This window comes from Ailuropoda melanoleuca, chromosome 3 (genome assembly GCF_002007445.2).
Source record: "Ailuropoda melanoleuca isolate Jingjing chromosome 3, ASM200744v2, whole genome shotgun sequence".
In the NCBI taxonomy this organism is placed as follows: domain Eukaryota; kingdom Metazoa; phylum Chordata; class Mammalia; order Carnivora; family Ursidae; genus Ailuropoda; species Ailuropoda melanoleuca.
In genome coordinates this window covers 134,823,428-134,844,001 of record NC_048220.1, presented here as the reverse complement: position 1 = coordinate 134,844,001, position 20,574 = coordinate 134,823,428, and the positions used below count along the sequence as shown (strand labels likewise).

General features: G+C 41.1%; 1 protein-coding gene across 3 annotated transcripts in view; it reads left to right on the top strand.

Annotated features, from left to right (window-relative positions):
• FBXL7 (F-box and leucine rich repeat protein 7) overlaps positions 1 to 20,574 on the top strand; it is a 376,376-nt gene that overhangs the window by 270,437 nt on the left and 85,365 nt on the right. The gene's annotated exons all lie outside the window — the stretch shown is intronic.

The following is a 20,574-nucleotide window of genomic DNA, read 5'->3' as shown; positions in this document are numbered from 1 at the left end:
ATATCCCTTATTGTATCTACTTAACTGTGGAGAAGATTTTAAGCCCAAATGGTCAGCATGATAACCTCTTTCCATTTTTCTGTAAGGGCTTAGTTTGCCAACGTAATTTCTAATACTTTGCTGCATTTGATGAACTTACCAAGAGAGTTTATTTATCTCCCTTCAATCCATGAAAGTCCCAGATGTTGGGGACTTGAAGTTAACAAGGCTTAGCCTAATAGAGTGTTCTTTACCTTGGCAGAAAAAAGGAAGCTGTCGAGATGGCAGGAGACCACACATGTGACTAGGCTTCCCCATTTCCCACCTTTTCCTCATACCCACATCGATTCATTGACAAGTCCAGTTGGTTCTACCTCCAGAACCCACCTTGAGTCTGAGTACTTCTCGCCGTCTCCTCTGTGATGTCATCTCACCCCTTCTTTGGATCACCCTCCCTCTATTCCTACCCCCAGCGGTCCACTTTTGACCCAGCAGCAAGAGTGATGATTTACAGCATAGCCAGATCATGTCAAGTCCCTGCTTAAAACTGAATCCCATTCAGGTAAAAATCCACGCTCCTTCACATGGCCCAGGGAGGTCTGTATGGTCTCATCGGCCACTTACGTCCAGCTTTCACCCCCATTCACTGCCATGCAGCCATTCCCTCTCTCTCCCTTGGTCGTGCTAAATGTGGCCTCAGCCCAGGACATTTGCACTGACTCCTCCTCCTCCCCTGAGTTTCACTTGGCTCTCTCCTTTTGATCTCAACTGAAATCTCTCCCCAGAGAAGCCTCTTCTGCCCTCCAGCTACACTAGCACTGCTGTCCGCACCACCAGGCGGTTCTTCACCACATTCCCTCTCGTGGTTTTTCTTTGCACTTAACTGTGTCTGAAATCCTACTTTTTAAAATTTGTTGATGGACCACATGTCTACTTGTCCCTCTTGAGAGAAAGTGAGAACCTTGAAGACATGGACGTCAACTAGTACCTGCTCTGTCCTCAGAGCATCGATGTGCGCGTCACCATGATGGACATCTGATGACTAGCTGTGGACTGGCTGGTTTCTAGAAGGTTTATGCTCAGACTTTGGAAATCGGTCACATAAAAATATTTGATCAACATTTTATCCCTGAATATACCACAGGTAGAGCCTTGCTCTCCTGTCTCATAGATCTCTGTCTCTGTAACAGTGGGTTTGAGTCAGGTAAAACTGACTTCGGTACTTCCCATAATCGCTTTTTCCTCTTCTTGGATATGGCATTGTCTTCTTGCATTTAATGATAATAAGAAGAAAAGCTGTAGCAAATGAGTGGTTGAGGGAACCTGAGTCACTCTGCAAGAATCCAAGCCTGATAATCTTGCCATAAATTTCATATTGAATTTGGGGATTGAAATTGCATTTATGTGCAATTAAATACTTTTCACTCATATTTCTCTCGCTCATTCTTCCCTCCCCTTTCCCCCTCCCTCTCCTTCTCTCTTTCTTTCTCGAGAATCCTGATGTTTCAGGATTTGTCACATTTCATGCAACCCCAGATGGGAAAATTCATTTGATGACCTCCACCATTCTCCAAAGGCAAAAGAAATATTTGCCTTAGAAATAAAAAAGGAGAATAATTTTAATAGTAGCTATTTCCCCAGCCCCTGCATCTCACTTCATTACTTGCACCCACAGACTTATCCAGTACTAGGACACTGTGTGAGGGGCAAGTCAGGCCCTCCAGCAGACGTGCAGGGGGTCACACAAATGGGAATGACTGTGTTTGAGGCACAGGACTTGGACATTCCACAGCAGTCCACCAGAACATTCTGTACACACCCAGCCGCTGCAGTGGAGTGGTGCCAGCTCCTTTCTGAAAGACATATCACGAGATTCTTACCATCACTTATAGTTATTTGTGACTGTCTCTTTTCACCCAAATATGAAAATAATTGACTTTATCTTTCAATATTCTTTGTTAACACCAGATGCATTTTTTGCAGTTTCTTTTCACTGCATTCTTATTTTACTGTTCACGTATAAAATAAAAATTTTAAGGTTGACTCTCACGTTAGTTTGCTAGGCATAACCAGGTCCCACAGACTGGGGGTGGAGATGTGGAGGGTTAAACAACAGAAGTGTAGCTTCTCACAGTTCTGGAGGCTGGATGTCCAAGAGCAGGGTGTCAGCAGGGTGAATTTCTTCTGAGGCCCCTTTCCCTGGCTTGGAGATGGCCATCTTCTCCTGTGTCCTCACATTGTCTTCCCCCGTTCATCTGCATCCTAATTCTCTCTTCTTATAAGCACACCTGTCCTACTGGAGTGGGGCCCATCCTTATTTTAACTTAATCACCTCTTTAAAGAGCCTTTCTGCAAATGCAGGCACATTCTGAGGTACTGGGGGTTAAGAATTCAGTATATGAATTTCGGGGGGGGCTCCACTCAACCCACAACAACTGCATAGAGCCTGGAATAGAGAAGCATGTGGTTCTGAATTCACCAGCTGTAGGCAGGCGAGGAGGGCCGACATCTCTTTTAGACCCTGAAGTTTCACTCTTCCCAAATAGAAATCCACACTCTTTGAATTTGGTAACTACAAATACTCCACACTCCGAAGTTCTAATGGAGTATCATATCCTGTATGGTAGTATATTATATCAAGACATAACTTTTTGGGGCGCCTGGGTGGCACAGCAGTTAAGCGTTTGCCTTCGGCTCAGGGCGTGATCCTGGCTTTATGGGATCGAGCCCCACATCAGGCTCCTCCGCTGGGAGCCTGCTTCTTCCTCTCCCACTCCCCCTGCTTGTGCTCCCTCTCTCACTGGCTGTCTCTATCTCTGTCAAATAAATAAATAAAATCTTTAAAAAAAAAAAAAGACATACCTTTTTAATTTTTATAGATTTTAAGCTTTTATGGATTTAACGTAAGATCTATTTAGGGACCCCATCTTCACTGTGGATTCATATAATGATATCTAATTACAAAATTCTTTGAGAAACTGTATTACCATAGCCATTGAGAAATTTTATAAATAGTCAACGCAGGGCCGCCAAGGTCCTGTTCATCCTCTGACGTCACAAGGGTATCAGCTATAATCAATTTCAGAAGAAAAATAATCCATTCAGGAGAAAAAGATTAAATCAGAGGATTTTTAAACAGAAAGCTAAGATATTTGTGCTAACTTGAAGTATTTGATGGGATTTACTTAATCATTCAGCTTCTGTGGATATAAAATAGATTTCTTCACTTTTGTTAATTTATTTTAAATTGAAAAATTATTTGGGTATTGAAGGAGATGAAAAACTACCCTTCCTTTTTCAGGCTATGAGTAGAGCAAGAAAAATGAAGCTTGATTTTTGTCCTATCGCTCTGTGTTTGTTTTTCCAGCTGACCTGCTTTAAAAAACCTTATAATCACACAACCAAATTTACAAGTAATAAAATCCTTCCAGATCGTCTGATCCAATTCCAGAATCTAGAGTTATGGTAACCGAGACCCAAGAAAAGCAAAATGACTTCACTTACAGATTGAACAATTAAACAGAAATATTTAAAACTTAAAAATAAGCCTGTTTAATTTGTGTCAATAATTCTTCCGTTTGCTTATTTATAGGCTGCATAATCTAGCTGTTTTTTTCTCTGAAATAATGCAACGTCTGCCCCTTTTGTGCTTGTTATTCCTTTAGTCAAAGCAGAAAAATTAACTCCACAAGCACTCACACTTGACATGTTGATTGGTGGATGAGTCATCTCAAAATTACCTTCCCAGGTATCCGCTTAAACTAGCTTTGACAAATGTAAATACAAGAACCAAAATAAATCTCTGGCAGAGCCTGCGAGGAAAAAAAATAATATAAATAACTTAAAAATAAATTATTGTTTTAAAAACAGGTTGAGAAATTAGGGAGCTAGCAATGGATGGGAAGGAGTTGAAAAATTTTGAGTAGAGAGTGACATTAGGACAGCAACATGGTATATCTTCCATGCAGGGGCTCATTTGAGCTTGTGGATGTCGTGGTAATGATCAGGGCAGGTTAGGACATGAGATATAAAACAGGACTTTTACCGACAAACTTGGATACGTGACTAGGAAGGAAGATTAACTCAGCCAACTTGTGGGACCGAGTGGACAAATCACGGACTGGTAAGCATGTCTCTCAAATCCACCAGCTAAAAAGAGTGGGGCCCACATGTGCCCAGAAGCAGCTCTTCTCTTGGAAGCAGCAAGTGGACAGTGACTAGCTCTGTGGTCTTGCCATGCACCTGTCTGGACCAAAGCTGCCCATCTGTCTAATGTGTACTGTCCAAGGGGGCAGCTTCCATTTCCAAATTGATGGCATGACTGCATTTCTAAACAGTAAAGAATATATATATATATTAAAACAAGAAACAAAAGGTGATCATTTTGAGAAGATGGGACACGCCAGGTTGGCAGAGGATGGCAGAGGATCTCTGCCTTTAGAGATTCCCCCACCTGCCTCCACCGACTCTCAGCCACCCTGACGATGGGCCATGGAGAGGAGAGAACCGTGTTCCTAGCAACCCCAGGGAGCTTGCGTGGATAAACTGCCGATAGCCCCCTCTGGCTGACAGCAGTCACCACTGGGTGACAGCACATTCTGATGAAATGCAGTCAGGGTGTTTAAACGGGGTTTTCTGATAATACTAAGTGTCTAGGATTCCTGATGAAAGTGTTAAATTACAAGTTGTTTTTTAATTTTTTTTATTTTTTAAAGGTTTTATTGATTTATTTGAGAAAGAGAGAGCTTGAACGGAGGCAGGGGGTGTGTGAGAGGCAGAGGGAGAAGCAGACTCCCTGCTGAGCAGGGAGCCCCACGCAGGGCTTGATCCCAGGCTCCTGGGATCATGACCTGAGCTGAAGGCAGACCCTTAAAACGGAGGCACCCAGACGCCCCTGCAAATTGGTTTTAATCGAATTCCCCCTAACTAGGTATTTCCTTTTGCCTCCAACGCTTGTTTAATTTCACGTTTCTAAGGAAGGTGTTGGTAAATTGAGCTTCCCAATTCTCAAGCATCATTTCCAGAAATAGGAGCACTTATTCCTTATAATCACCAAATACACAGATTTCTGGCAGCCAGGCGCCCCCAGAAGCCATCACAGGGTGGGTCTTTTTCCCATGGTGGGAAGTCACGCCTGAGTCTGAATGGGCAAGTGTGCACGCTTTTGTGTTACTTTACGCTGCACTCCACTCAGAACTCACCGGTTGTCCAGAGCTGAAACTGTTTGGTCCTCAGCTCAAGTCATGATCCTGGTGTCCTGGGGTCAAGTCCAGCATCGGGCTCCTTGCTCAGCGGGGAGCCTGCTTCTCCCTCCGCCCTTCACCCTGCTAGTGCTTGCTCTCTCTCTCTCTCTCAAATAAATAAAATCTTTTAAAAAAGAGAAAGAAAGAAAGAAAAAAGAAAGAAAGAAAGAAAGAAAGAAAGAAAGAAAGAAAGAGAAAGAAAGAAAAAAAGAAAGAGAAAGAAAGAGGAGCCCGAGCTGTTAGGTGCAGAGGGCTGACCCTGGGTCTCCCTGTGACCAAGCCAGGACTTGGCAGTTGAGACCAGACAGCCTTTCCAGGTCTGTCAGCAGCAGGGGGCACATCTGTGCTGGAAATTTCTCACGCACGCCTGAGGACGGGATCATTTATTATTTTCTTTTTTCCAAATAAGTTGCAATATGTGTTTGGAAGTGATCTAACCCCTTGCCTGCTTCCTGTTGAGTCGGCCATGGGCCTTTTTCTGTAGATTCCTTCATCTTTCTCAGCGTAGTATCAAATTCTGAAGACCTCTAGGCCAGGGGTTGTATTTACACTCATCTTTCTTCATCCGTAAGTAGAGTAAGACAAACTCCTGACTTTATCTAAAATGTATCTCCTGTTGTAAATCTTTCCATACCCAGCCACGGACTCTGAGGGTGGATCTTACCGCTTCCCCAGAGCCTCTTCCTCAGGCTCAGCCTGGACTTGCCCCTCCCTCATCTCCAACTGATGCCCTGGCCACCAGCCTCACAGGGGGTATCCCGGGTCTCCTGGGGTCAGTCCTTCAGTACCTATTGGAGGGAAAGATGGGGGGGCTGGGCCCTGGGAATAATGATGAACAAGACAAAGCCTCTGCCCCATTCTCTTCCCCAACACAAAGAAACAATTACAGATTGATGAATTATAACGAGAGAGATTTGTCCCAAATGGCCAGTTCTCGGTGGGGATCCTCCCCCCCGAGTTTCCCTGGTCAGTAAAAGCCGAGACACCCCCTCCACATGAGCAAGGACTTGGTGGTTTTGTACTTTCCTCTGTGGCTAGCACCTGGAAGGTTCCTGACGCTTAGTAGGCACTCGGTGTGTAGAATCGAATTACAGCACAGCTTGCTAGCCGGCATAGGTGTATTTTGTTCTGTTGACCACGGCAGTCAGAATTCAGGTGGGCTGCGCTTAAAAGTCGGCTTGCATTAACCGTATCATTTGGTCCAGCCTGGATTTCTGAAGACAGCTGGCTATTCTTTTCACCCAACGAACCCTCCAAACCTGGCTGTTTTCCTTAGGCAGTACTCACAAAAGGAATTGCTCTGCCTTAGCGTTAAACCCCTGCTGTGGATTTAACTATGCAGANCTATGCCGATTTTTTTTTTTTTTTTTTTTTTTTTTTTTTTTTTTTTTTGCTAGTGGGCAACCCAGAAGGGTCATCATGTGAAGTTGCTTAACGTAACAAAAATGTTGTGTATCCGTGTCTCCATATCACAGACGACTGTAGGACTGCATGTTCTAAAGCGAGATGGTTGATGCGTATTTCTTGAATGGTTTATGCAGATGATGATTGAATGTTGAACCTCAGAATTGCCTGTGGGCATCCTCATCCATCAGAGCTTTCCGACTGTCACAGAGCTTGCCCTTCTGCTCCCTTTATCAGGCAGTGATCCTGGTAGTTTAGAGCTCGGAATTTGGATCAGAATCCTAATTGCTTACCCTCCCTAAAATTCATTTCCTACAAAAAAAACCAAAAACTAAGACAAAAACAGGAAGCCCCGAATAGAATCGACTTCATAGGGCTGTTAGATGGATGATATTGGATAAGGACATGCAAAGATTTTAGCACAGGGCTTGATACAGAGTAAACACTCAATAATTGTTAGCCGTTAATATTATTATCACTAGAGTCTCAAAGAACCAATATTATTATTAAAATAATCGTTTATGCATATTAATGTATTATACTCCTAGAAAGCTCCTGTCATTGTAAAGAAAAAAAAAATAGCTTTGACCATCCTGATAGAAGATCAATAGCCAGACGACAACAAACGAGAGAACAGGGATTATTTGATTAAATTGTGAACAGAGCTGAGGCATCAAGCTGAAAAAGGAAGTGAAAAAGATGAGAAAAGGCAATTTGAAAATAACTTTTACTCTGCATAAATGAAGAAATGTCAACATGTCCATCTTGAAACACAGTATCTGAGTGTTACAATATTTTGTCAGCCAAAACTGCAAATCCTGACTTTTTTTTTCTGGTGTCATAAACGACATTTGTCATTCAAATATATAACATGCATATGTGATTCTGGAGTCCCAGAATTTCTTTGAATGCACAAAATATTTTGTTGGGTATGTTAGCAAATAGCACTCTATACTGCGTTTTGGTATAATATATATATTCATATATTTCCTTGTTTAAATACATATCGGTAATGAAATCAGACAGTAATGACCCATTGTTTTCATTTTATGCAAAAAATAGTAGAGGAAATATTTTCAATTGAAGTGCATTTCTTGTTGCTTAATGTTTCTAGATCTCTCTCAGCACAAATAATATTAAGAAGGTGAATAAACATGTACCATTGAATAATAATCATCAGTGAGCCTCATTCAATATTAAAAGGCATATTACATGGAATACAGATTTGAACATATTAACGTTTACCGTGATTGCAAACTCTGTTTGCATCATTATTTTATATGCGTTGGTTTTGTTCAGTGAAAGCTGTAATACTGTGATAGCCCAGGTGCCACCGTATTTTTTGCTGATATGACTTATCAAAACTGAAGTGAATAATAAATTGTACCAATATTTGTTCATCTCTCCCTCTGCCCCCAACTCGAAAACCCAAGAGGTAGACCTATCTTATTTATTCTGTATTTTCATCATTTAGCACAGTTCTTAGTACACAGTAGGCACTTAACAAATAAATGATCAAACGAAATGTAAATATGGGTAGCATTACACCTGCGTTTTTACGCTTCCCATGTTTCTTAACAAAGAAAACAAAAGAAAGTGACCCTTCGGTAAAATTAAAAGAAATTGCAGAAGTGTGTCTAAATTTACAGCTCACTATCACACAAGAGATTATGACATTCACAACTATGACCTATACTATCAGTAGTCGTTGCTCACAGGGTTGGGGGCAAAGATAAGATAGGACATAGGCTTTGTACCTCTACCCTGCAATATAATTATAGGGACATTTTTGCTATAAGATAGTGTTCTGTCCCAAGAAGTCTTTAAGATGTGTGTGTTAGTTTGCTCAAGTGGCCATAACAAAATACCACAGACACAGAAATGTATTTCCTCACAGTTCTGGAAGCTGAGAATCTATCAGACCTCCAGGTGTCAGCGAGGCTGTGGTTTCTTTGAGAGCCTCTCTCCTTGGCTTGCAGATGGCCGCCTTGTCCCTGTATCTTCACATGGTCTTCCCTTCTTAGAAGAACACCAGTCCTGTTGGATTAGAGCTCACCCTAATGACTCATTTTAACTTAAATACCTCTTTGAGGATCTTATCTCCAAATACAGTCACCTTCTGAGATGGTTAGGCTTAGGACTTCAACAAAGGGATCTGGGGTTGGGGAAGACACGGTTCAGCTGGTAACAGTGTAGTCATGAAAATCTTCCATAACCAGACTGGTTTGAGAATGCTTGGTGAGACCAAATAGATCCCTTTCATCTGCTATCACGCTCTAGGAATCTCCAAGAGAAAACTATAGGATTCCGGCTTTACCAAACAAAAACAAAAATGAAAAAACAGCCCCCCCACCGTAATAACATACACCTTTGACACCCCAGACCTTCCCCTGGAACACCCACTTGGCAGATCACAGGGGCTGGCTGTCCTGCACTGAGTCGTGCCGGTGGAGAGTGCTCCTGATCTGTCTGACTCCAGGCAGCCCCACTGATGGATCCAGTCCCTAGGGAACCATGGTTGCCAACTCTGTCCCATCTCCAAAATACATTCTTAACTTGACACAGGACTTTCCTTTATGCATTTAAGAAGTCTTTACTAAATTATGACTTGATCCTTTTTTGCACTAGGCCAACCAGGTGGTACCAATTTTTCCACCTACTTCCTCACTCTAGGTTGGAGATCCTGTTGGAATCTTTCTCTATAATGACTGGCATTTGATAACACTTTTTGCAGCGAAATTTTCTCATCCCGTGAACAAAATGAAGAAGAGACGCAGTGAGCTGCCTCTTGGAGGGAAAGAAACATTATGTGTACAACTTTGAATAGAGCTTCAGTGCAGAATAGCCGTCCAACCTCCATGGAAACAGAATTCTTTATGGACTCATTATACAGGCAAACTTGCTAAGCTCTTTAGGACATTAGTGCCTTTGATAATGATGTTAGCAACTTTCCCTGAACTATTGCATATTTACAGGGAGTCCGTAGCAGAGTAGGGGCCTTGTGAATTAATCCCTATTTAATGAGAAATATTTGAAGGTGATGAGAGTCATAGGCTGCTGATGGGGAAACTCTGCCTTGATAGATTATTTTTGGAACGTTAAATTCTACTCAATCAAGACACTTGACTATTTAGGACAGGACAATTCTGTGAAAGATTGAAATAAAATACAGGATTTATACTCAATTATTTTCATCACCTATAAAATGTCCTGTATTTGCTTTAAGGGTTTTAAGTTTTCACACTTTCTTGCTTTCATCAAACCTCAGTAGCCAGCAGTAAATCAAATGGCTAGATACTGAGTTTTGGCTGAAGGGTGTTTTCAGTAAGGTGACAGCCAATGGCTGCAATTGAGAAAATGTAATTTATTTTAGATTAATTTGTAATATATGTTCCATTTCAAACTGTCTGGAAAAAGCTATGAAAAGATGTTTATATGTGAAAAGTGCTGTTGGAGTCTCACCAATGTGATATAAATTTTCCACATCCACCTCAAGACTTAGGTAAAAAGCATAATTAAAATGTTTTTAGGTCCTTGGAAATGTTTGGATATTTGAAAATAAATGGCTATACTAAAATCTATTACTATGATTTTTTTATACTTGATCTTATCACTCTGATAGAAAGTATTCAGAAATTAACTGGTAGAAATATATTATCAAAGTAACTTGTTTCCCTTTTACCTCATTTACTGCTGGGTTCTGTTCTTAGGTATACAAATAAAAAGGGTTTAATTTCTTAGGCTTGCCTTGATCTTGTTTTGGGCTTGGGGGTTTTCTCCACCGTAAATTTGAGAAAGCCATGAGTGTGTGGGAGTCAATGGCTATGGTAAAATCTATCAGCCGAAGGATCTCTTTTCTTTTTTGGAGATTGGGGGCCCTTCTCATGCTGTGAATGTCCTTTGGCTTGGTACGTCTGTATGGGTCATCCAATACTTGACATGTTTTAGATGGCACCCTGAAACTCAGAGTTGATTAATATATCCTGCATTGTAGCTACTTACGTTATTGGTTGTAAAGGCCACCAAGTTGGTCATCTCTTCAAAATTTCATATTGAGAGATGTGTCTATTTTGTGATTTCATACAAGATAATCTTTTGAGAGTTTTTTGTTATTGTTGTTGGAAAATGAAGTCTAATTCCATAACCAATCAACTTTTGTCAAAAACCAAAGTTCAAAAGAACGAACTCCTCCTCATTTCTGTGTAGGCTGGTTTTGTTTAGATCATGGGAGGTTTGTGGTTGAACGTGAAGTAATGAGAAATTGTCTGGACTTCAAGCCCAAAGACTCAAGATCAGGTCCCGATTCTGCTGTAAGCTTTGGGCAAGTCACCCACTCTGCCCACACCTCAGTTTTCCCACCTGTAAAAGGGGAATGACACCCTCAGGACAAGTCAGAAAGTGGTGGGGGAGATGCCCGGGGCTCTGTCGCTGATGGGTGCCCACGTCGTAAGGGGCAGACAGATATCCGTTTAGAAGACAAATGATGTGATAGAGACTTCCTTTCCTAAATGCATGACTTTTGCTAACTTAAAAAAATATATATTTTTTCATTTTTGTCTGGATCACAATCCCTAGCCAGCTGGTAAAGTTTTCTAGCTTAGTCATGACTACGGCTAGTTAAGCGTGAGCATGGAAGAGTGAGGATTTAAATAGGTGATAAAATTTACAGGCTGGGTTCCGGCAGACTCATCTTTGAAATAAAGGGAAAAGGAGGCATGAAGCTTCGAATATTTGTAATTCCACACAACAGTGAATCAACGAGAACTCAGGAGTCAGAGAGGGTGATAAAGTGCTCTGACAAACTTCATCATTCTTCATCTCCAACACCACACACACACACACACACACACACACACACACACACGTCTATACATACACATATGTACACATATATGCGTATCTACACGTATGTATACACGTGTATATAATGCTACTTTCATATACTAATACAGTAAATAGTGTGTCTAGTATTTCTGGAGAGCTAAAATCTGACAAAGCACTATCTGTACTAGGAGAGATTCTCAGATCATGTTCAGATGAGAACCTAAGAATCTGTAGACAGTAGACTTGCTGTGGCTTTTTTTTTTTCCTGTTTTTTTAACTAATGAAAAAAAGAAGGATCACTTTGTTTATTTTTTCATAGCTAGACATTGAAAGAGAAATGCAAAGATTTTCAGGAAACACTAGTTCATATTTGTTATGAATTGTGACTAGTAAAGGTAGCTAAATTTACCTTTTCTTTTAAAAATTCATTAAACAATAGGATAAAAAAGTAAATTTTACAGAACTTTACATTTCAAATGATGTTTTCTTTATTCATTAGCTTTCTATATTGAAATGTCAACTTAATAGTGGTTATTAAATAAGCATATTAGTAATAATTATTACATAAGAAAATTTGGTAAGACTTAAAACTTTATATTGAGGTGAATTTGATGCACCCTCATTTCTTGTAATTTGTGTCATTTAAAACTATAAAAATGGAAGCTGTGAAGAATGTTTAACTCTTTGCTTACCTACGCATCTGAAATTAGCTCATTTCTTAACGACTGTGTAATGATATCCAAGGTGAAGAGCGGTTAACCCAGTGGCCTCCTAAACATTGAATTCCAAGTAGCTCACCTCTGAAAAATGGCCAAAACCATCTTGCATTTTTTTCAAGGCATGTATCATTCATGTGCATATAAAGTATACTGATTTATTATAACTTCCTAAACACATTTGCAGAAAGCCAATTAGCTAAGGAAAGGAGACGATCTACATAAAGGATTGGCAGACATTTTCCACAAAGGGCCAGGTAGTAAATATTCTTGGCATCGTGGGCCATAGAATCGGCTTCGTAACTGCTCAGCTCTGCCTTGTAGTGTGAACGCTGCCAGAGACAATACGTAAAGAAGTGGTCGGTCTAGGTTTGGCCTGCAGACCTGGGTTGCTCACAAGGGTCCTACATGATAGGAGAATAATTTGGATTTCTAATTACCTTGTTGCAACTCTTAGGCCCGTTGGCTCCATAAAGTCCTGTAGCTGTATGAAAACTGAAAAAATGCAATCAGTCATCTGGATACCTTCAGCAAAGGCCAAACATCTGGATGTTTGGACATCTAAAGTTTAAAAAACACCTATTACGTTATCATTATGATTATTACTAAGCTTTTGTGTACTTCATTCCAAGAGTGATCTCAACATGTTTAAAAAGCTGGAAACAAAGTAAAATTGTACCTTTTCTTCTTTTCACTTTGAATCTGGTATTTTAAAACGAAGGCCAATTGAGGGGAAAAAATGTTTCTAGTAAAAGATAATCCATGTTTTAATATCAGATACTGTCTTAAAACGATCACAATTAAAGTCACAATGGCGCTGGGTTAGCTTGGTATCAACCAGTTTGCAAATTAAAGATTTTGTGTTAGGAGCTGTAACCAGCCCCAGGAGAACACACAGGCAGTCACCATCCACATATTTCCCAACTCAACTCCATCTGAGTTCCAATGCTGGAAAAGAACCTTCAAAAGGAGTCTTTACTTCAGAAGAGGGACAATGTGCAGTCACACCTTCCTGGTTTCTGTCGTGACTGATAATCTGAAATGATAGAAAGAGGAAGATACGCCCTGTAGCAAAACCTTCCGGTGGCTTCTCCTCCTTTTCAGAATAATATTGGAAGGTGAAGCCAGGCCCCATATTGAATTCTAGAATGACAGTAAACCAGCTCTGTTTATTCAGAATCTAGCGAAACTAAGTGCTAGGATTGCTTTGTATTCCTTGCTAGAACACAGTATCTTTGTTTGTTTGTTTGTTTGTTTGTGGAATGAACTCCAGCTTGTATCTCGAAATCCCTTCACACAGTGTTAGAAACTCCTCAATCATTATTTTACAGCATAGGAAAAATTGTTGACTGTGCCGGTCTCATTGGCCCCACCCCCATGCCTTCTGTGGCTGCTCACGGGCTGGGCTGCCCGGGCGCTGGTCTTGCCCTCATCTGTACCCACACTTACCTCCTCTCATGTACCTTCATTGCACCTCATCCTGGATCCCATCCCTTTCACTGTCCTCCAGGAATGTTCCATTTGCTTACCTCTGCCTGTCTTCACTTGAACTTACCTTTTCCTCTCTTTTATTAATCACAAAAACTTAAGCCCCTCTCATCTCAAATTCTCTCACACTCTCTCCTTTCTTCCCTCCATTTTCCTTCCTATAGTTCAAATGCTATTTTCCCTCCTTCTTCACTTTGGGGCCAAGCTTCATACAAGAGACTTCTCCTAGACCTGCTAGTCTCCTGGACATTCACAAGCTTCCTCCCTAGAAGTCAATTTCCATTTTCCCATTTCCTATCAACTGAATTCCCTCTTCTCAGTCTTATGCTTTTATTTTTGAGGACTTGACCACACCCTCAATCTAGTGGTAGCTCCAGATTGTTGCCCATCAGGAAGGATGATCGGTCAGGAAGGAGCTCCTGGCCCCACACAGGCCGGAGAAGAGAGAATAAGTCCCAGGACTCGAATGGCATTCTTAGCCCTATGGTCTCCATCCTGGTTGCAGCTTGGTGTGATCTGAGGAGATCTTAGAAAATACTGATGCCTCCACCACCAACCCTTCCTCAGAAATCCTGATGTAAGCTATCTGGAGTGGTAAATGCTGTAATAGACATAAGCTACCGTGCTATTGAAATGCTGTCTCCTAATGGCAAGTATATTTGTTTTTCAACTTTGCTTTCCCATCCACTGAATAGGGCCTGACACATGATGTGTCCTTGTTAAATGATTTCTTAATTAGACAGCTTCATTGTGAATTAATTTCCAAAGGTAAGAAATCATTGGCAATTTCATTAATTAAAATTATAATTTTATTTATTTTACCAGCTAGACCTATCTTTCCCTCAAATGGTTTTTTACATTATGAGCATCAGTCTTCCTCCTGTGAAGATTTTTTTTTTAATTTCTTAATCGTGCTTGAACCACATCTCCTATAATTCCAAAGGGAGACCTATCTCAGGTTGCCATAAAATGGCAGCTCTCAAGAAAGCTCATTCTTTCTAGAGTCAGATGTGCCCGGCTGCCAACTCTGCCACCGGCTGGCTGTGAGCTGTTGGGTGATTGACTTCACCTCCCAGAACGTGTGAAATTAATACCTTAGCGATGGTGAATGCACTCGCTAGATGGTTGCCATTTTATCCCTTCTCCTCTATCTGACACCCACAACCCTGTGAGGAAAGTACTATCACCACCACCACCACCCCAGTGGTTCACATTTAGAAATCGAGGCTTGAAGACTCTCCAGATTTTTAAAGGATCAAAGAAATGCCACAGCCTTCACTCATAACCACCAAAAAAGTCAGGGCTGACTTTTCTGACATTTCAGGGGATAAGCTGAAAGTGCCCGGAAAAGCCTCAGTTTCCCCTTACCCTTCTTCTAGCACCTGAAGGAGCTAGTCTCTAATTTCTCACTTATGAAGACCTGCAGAGCCCCGATTGGCTTCCATCTTGGTTGGGAAAGGACATGAAGACATGGCATTTTAGACCAAGTTCCTTTGGCTGCCTCAGTAAAAATCATCTATGGGGTCTGAGGTGGGCCAGCTGTAACCCAAATGATGCCCTTCAGAAAGCACGCTAGGGCAGAAGGTATAGACGCAGGCAGTGAGGGTGATAGGGCTGCTTTCTGATGAACGCGCTGGATTGGCCTTTCCTTCCTAGGAAGTCCTGGAAGGGCTGGTTTATGAAGCCTAGATATTTCTCCATTCCATATTTGAGTGAGTATCTCCAAATAGCATTAATGTTCCAGTTGATATCACTCTTTTTTCTCTCTCTCTTTTTTAAATAGGCTCCATGCCCAGTGTGGAGTCCAATGCGGGGCTTGACCTCACGACCTGGGAGCAAGACCTGAGCTGAGATCAAGAGTCTGACACTTAACCAACTGAGCCACCCAGGCACCCCTCGCTCTATTTTCTCTTAATGGCTATCGAGATTATATAGTAATATTAAACAACACTTACATATTGCTTACCACATACCGTGCACTGTTCTAAACACTGGAGAACTATATTTACTCGTGTATTTCTCATGACAACGCTAATTTGTCTCATTTTAGGGCTGAAGAATGAGGCACGCTAAGATGGAACAGTAGTTCTCATGCTAGTGTGCCTCAAGAGTCACCTAAAGGGCTTGTGAAAATAGATGGCTGGGCCAGAGTTTCTGATTCAGGAGAGCAGGGATGGGGTCTGAGAATGTGCAGTGCAAGCAAGTTCCCGGGGTCACTGATGCTGATGCCCCCATTCCGGGGACCACGTGAGAGCACCGAGATGGGGTAAGCTGCCCAGGGCCACATAAGTGGTAGAGGCTGGATTCCAAACCAGGCCAGCAAGCCTCAAAATCCTCGGTGTTGCCAGTGTAATAATCACCAGATAACACTGACATGCCTTCACAGGAAGAACATCTATTTCTCTATAAGCCACTCCTCGTTTTCTGCGTATAAATGTGCATGCCCGTGTAAGTGTTTGTGAGTGTGTGTGGATGAATGGACACATGTGTGTCATAACCAGCCACTCCGCTGAGTCCGACTGTGGATCGATAGAGAATAACCATTAGCGAATCCTTGAATCAGTCTTGTACTTACTTGAACAATTATAATCATTAGTTTGTTTTAACGACAGATCTCTGAGCTCATCACAGTCTTTATAGCCTGTTATTGGGAAATAATGGGCTTGCGTTTCCAAAGCATATGCAATCTCATACTTATTTTTTAGAAGTAAATCAGGCCCTACACAGTTTGACATAATGACAAGTGTAATTAATACATTGGAATTATAGCTGCTTCGTCATCAGCTCCAACCTCTCACCAGATTCATAAATCTCTGAGGCCTGTGAATGAAGTGTAGGCAGCCGTCGCCTGGAAACTTCCCATTATCTGACTCCCTAGTGGGCAGATCCCCTTGTTTCGGAGCTCTTCTCCACGGTCCCCCCAACGCTGCCCTCCTGCGAGCTCCAGCCTCCTAGACCTGTGCCCGCTGGTGACGCACAAGCCTTTTCCCTGCTTCGCGGGAGACCGTTCAAGTACAAAGCCGCCACCCCGAGGACTGTAGGTCTGCAAGCCGCACCAGCCCTCGGTCTCCAGTAAATCTCCGCGCACCAAACCCGTCTTCCTGCCCCCGCCCCAACTGCCGTCGGGGTGCACTAACCCGGCCTGCCCCGTCTCAAATACAGTGTCCCAAAGTGAACGAAGTGTTCAGACGATACCCGAGCAAGAGAATCATCGCCCTTGATGTGGAAATGCGTGCTGAGACTAAATGTAAATTATTTTTATTGGCAGTTTCCCCAATACATCCTGAAAATGTTTTGTTCCCACCTGGCTGTGGCTCATTTTCTCAGATGCAGGGCTAGGGACTTCCTGGCACGGGGTGTGACGCCGAGGTTTTTCTTTTGTTTTGGTTGTGACTGTGGCGCCCTCTGCTGTTCATCGGAGTTCCCAACGTTTGCATTTTCCAAGAAAAAGCTGTGAGCCCCCTTTATCAGTGTTGCCTGGTCTAAATAACCCCAGTCTCACCTAGTGGCTGATTTTTGTTTTTACGTTAGAGCTTTGAAATCCATGTAACAGAATAGTTTCAGGGTCCTCTCAGTACTTCTTAAAAGCTGATTCATAAACTTGATTCATAAACTCTTAGAGCTTGAAGACGCTTTTAAAATCTCCAGGCCAGTCTTTTTACAGATGTGGGGACCAAGGTTCCGAGAAGTTAGGAGTTTCCAAGAGGCATAAGCAGTTTCAAAACCCATCTGCAAGTTTCAGATGCGAACCTAATTCATTATGATATGTTTTTATTTTAGTAAGTCAGATATATTAATTTTGGAACATGAGATATTATAAACTTTTAGGGTTTTTTATTTTAAGCCAAAATAAATAATAAACATTTAGTTAAAATTTTGCAGTAATTTAATTATTTTGGCATTTATTTAATAAGATCCATAAGCTATGATGGATGCCTTAAAAGTCGAGTTTTCAATGTTTATTTTCCAATGTTTTCTTGTATGCTTGCTAATGCAGCTTCTGACAGAAGTAAATATATTTATGGAATTGTTGTGCCCACTCTCATTTGTATATGATTACTAGAAAACAAAGGAAATTTGGAATTTGTCCATAAATGTTATTATTGTCTGAATTGGATCCAGTAAAATCATCTTTATTTGGTAAAAAAAAAAAAAAGAAAAAAAAATATGACTTCATGTGGAATATAAGTTCTCGATCCAATAAAACACCACATATATTGCAATAAAATACTGAATAGATCTTACAACTCCTAACTAGAGTAACACTGCAATTTACTTATTTAGAATTGTTTGAGGCTTTCACTGGCTTCTAGCCAAGTGAAGGAAGGAACACACATGCATTTGAATGACGTAGATGTGTTTTGTTTTTATCAGAAGTAGAAAGTATTCCAATTCGTGTTGCAAAATATAAAGCTTTGAAAACTTTATTTTAAATGTTCTCTAATTTCTGAATTTGTATGCATTCAGGTCAGTGGGAGGCATTATCATCTTTTTTCTGGCTACTATCCCAGGTCACCTGCAATTTTGCTAAATCTCTCATTCAAAAGATTTGAAATGCAAATAAGTGAAAGTAGTTCATCTAACAACTTAAGTTATAGAGGTAGAATTAGAGCCAGGGGGATCGGGGGATCGGGGATCGTAGCAATTGTTGACCTCTGTTGTCCCTTTCTGGAGATGAAGAAAGGGAGAAACTCAGCAGTTCAATGACTTCCCTAGTAAGAAACAAAACCAAGAGCAAACTCAGGTCTTTGCTTCCCAGCCCCGTGCTCATTGCTCTCTGCCTAAAGTACATCACCCCAGCCTCCTTACAGAGCTTTCCGGGAACTTAAAATGGCAAGAAATGTGTTGTGGAAGCTTAAGGACGTGGTTCACATTTCTTCTTTAGTTACAGGGGCCAGACCTAGAATAAAACTTGTCTTGAGAGCCAAAGTAAATGTACCAATTTAAATTTTTTTTTCGTTATTTCTGGTATATCTGATCAACATCTGCATCAGGCCATTCTTTTGCAAAGTTTTTATTTCCCACTCCTCAGCTACAAACTAACAGTTGGAAATACTAGAGAGAATGCACATTTCAAAAGACTTTAAAGACTGCTCATTTAATACTAATGTCTAAAGCAGAGGAACTCTTTCAAAAGGCAGATGAGCTTTTAAGACTTTAGTGTTTGAAGAAAATAGTGGTTATAATGTATGTATTTCAGTCTTTAAGTACAGGGTGAGGAAAGGCAGTCCCACTGTTTTCTGTGATCTTCTCTTTGCTCTGTTCACCATGCATGAAGACCTAATCTTGTGCCTATTTATTTCAGCATCAAGGAAAATAATATTAAAAAGCCAAGAGGCCTGAAATAACAGAGTATAACTGTATTCCTTTTAGTAGTCTCAACATTGCAAAGAGCCAAGTATTCTCCTTTGCGGTCTCCTGAAGGCCTCATTTTTTTTAAAGATTTTATTTATTTATTTATTTATTTATTTATTTATTTATTTGAGAGAGAGCACAAGCAGCAGGGGAGGAGCAGAGGGAGAAGGAGAAGCAGACTCCCTGCTGAGCAGGGAGGCCAACTCCGGGCTCTATCCGAAGACCCTGAGATCATGACCCCAGCCCAAGGCAGACGCTCAACCAACTGAGCTACTGAGGCGCCCTTGGCTTCATTTTTTTTATACTGAGAATGTGCTCAAGGAATGATGGATCCAACGGCCTAATGATGATGAGAGGCAAGGTTTTCTCTGTTTCATTCAGCTGACTTCACCTACAGCAACCTTCCCAGGTTCCTATTTGAAGAACACTTCCTCATTCATTAAGATTTAGTTCAGCCACATCTCCTCCTTGAGAGCCTTCTTACAATCCCCTGATCTTGAGATGGATAGCCCTGCTGTGCTCTGTATTTATATTTTATGGGGTGCCTGGCTGGCTCTGTCAGGAGAGCATTTGACTTGTGATCTCAGGGTTGTGAGTTCAAGCCCCACATTGGACATGGAACTCACTTTAAAAAATAAAAATAAAATTGTGTATTTTATATAGCTATTGGGCATATCTGTACCCTAACATCCAGTATATTGCATTTAAATTATTTCTTTATGTGTCTTTCTTCTAGATCTGCCATGTAGGTGGTGCATGGTACATGAGCTTATGTTAAAACAGAAATCTTCATGTTGGCAGTTGCTGGTACTCATTTAAATAGTTTCTATCAAACAAATAGCAGGTCAAATTATTTGGCTATTAAGGGGCATAAATTATAGCCAGTTTATCTTGGAAGGCTCACCCAAAATTTAATTGCTTTAAATTCAATATTCTATGAGTGTTTTAATGGCCTTAGTGGGCAATTGGTAACACCTGCTGTGGATATTTTCCAAACTCAAAGTATATAACAATACTCCATGCCAAAGATTGTTAAGGTCCTTGACCGAGCGTCTGTCCTTGTGTTCAGGCAGCTCGGAACTGTTTTCTATGGAAAACTTTGGCCCTGCCCGCCCCCACATGAAGGCAAGACATCTGATTGTCCAGGTTTAAAGTGTTTGATATCATATGAGAATGTTTATTTCTTTGAGCTTCCTTTTTCACACCTGTACAATAGAGATAATAGCTACCTCATGATCTCATTGCAATAGTTAAAAACATAAAAACACATGAAGTGCCTGGCCTAGTCAGTGTCGTGTGAGTGCTTTTGCTGGCTGTCATTAATATGCAATTGATTTAGCATTGCCAGATTTAGCAAATAAAAATATGGGATCCCCAGTTAAATTTGGTTTTCAGGGAAACTATGCATGATTTGTTTATTACAAGGATGTTCTGTGCAATATTTGGGACACACTCACACTATGAAATCATTTATTATCTGAAATTCAGATTTAATTGGGTGCTCTGGATTTAATCTGGTTGACCCTAGGTTGACTGAGTGAATAAACCTTAGTTTATAAAGGGTT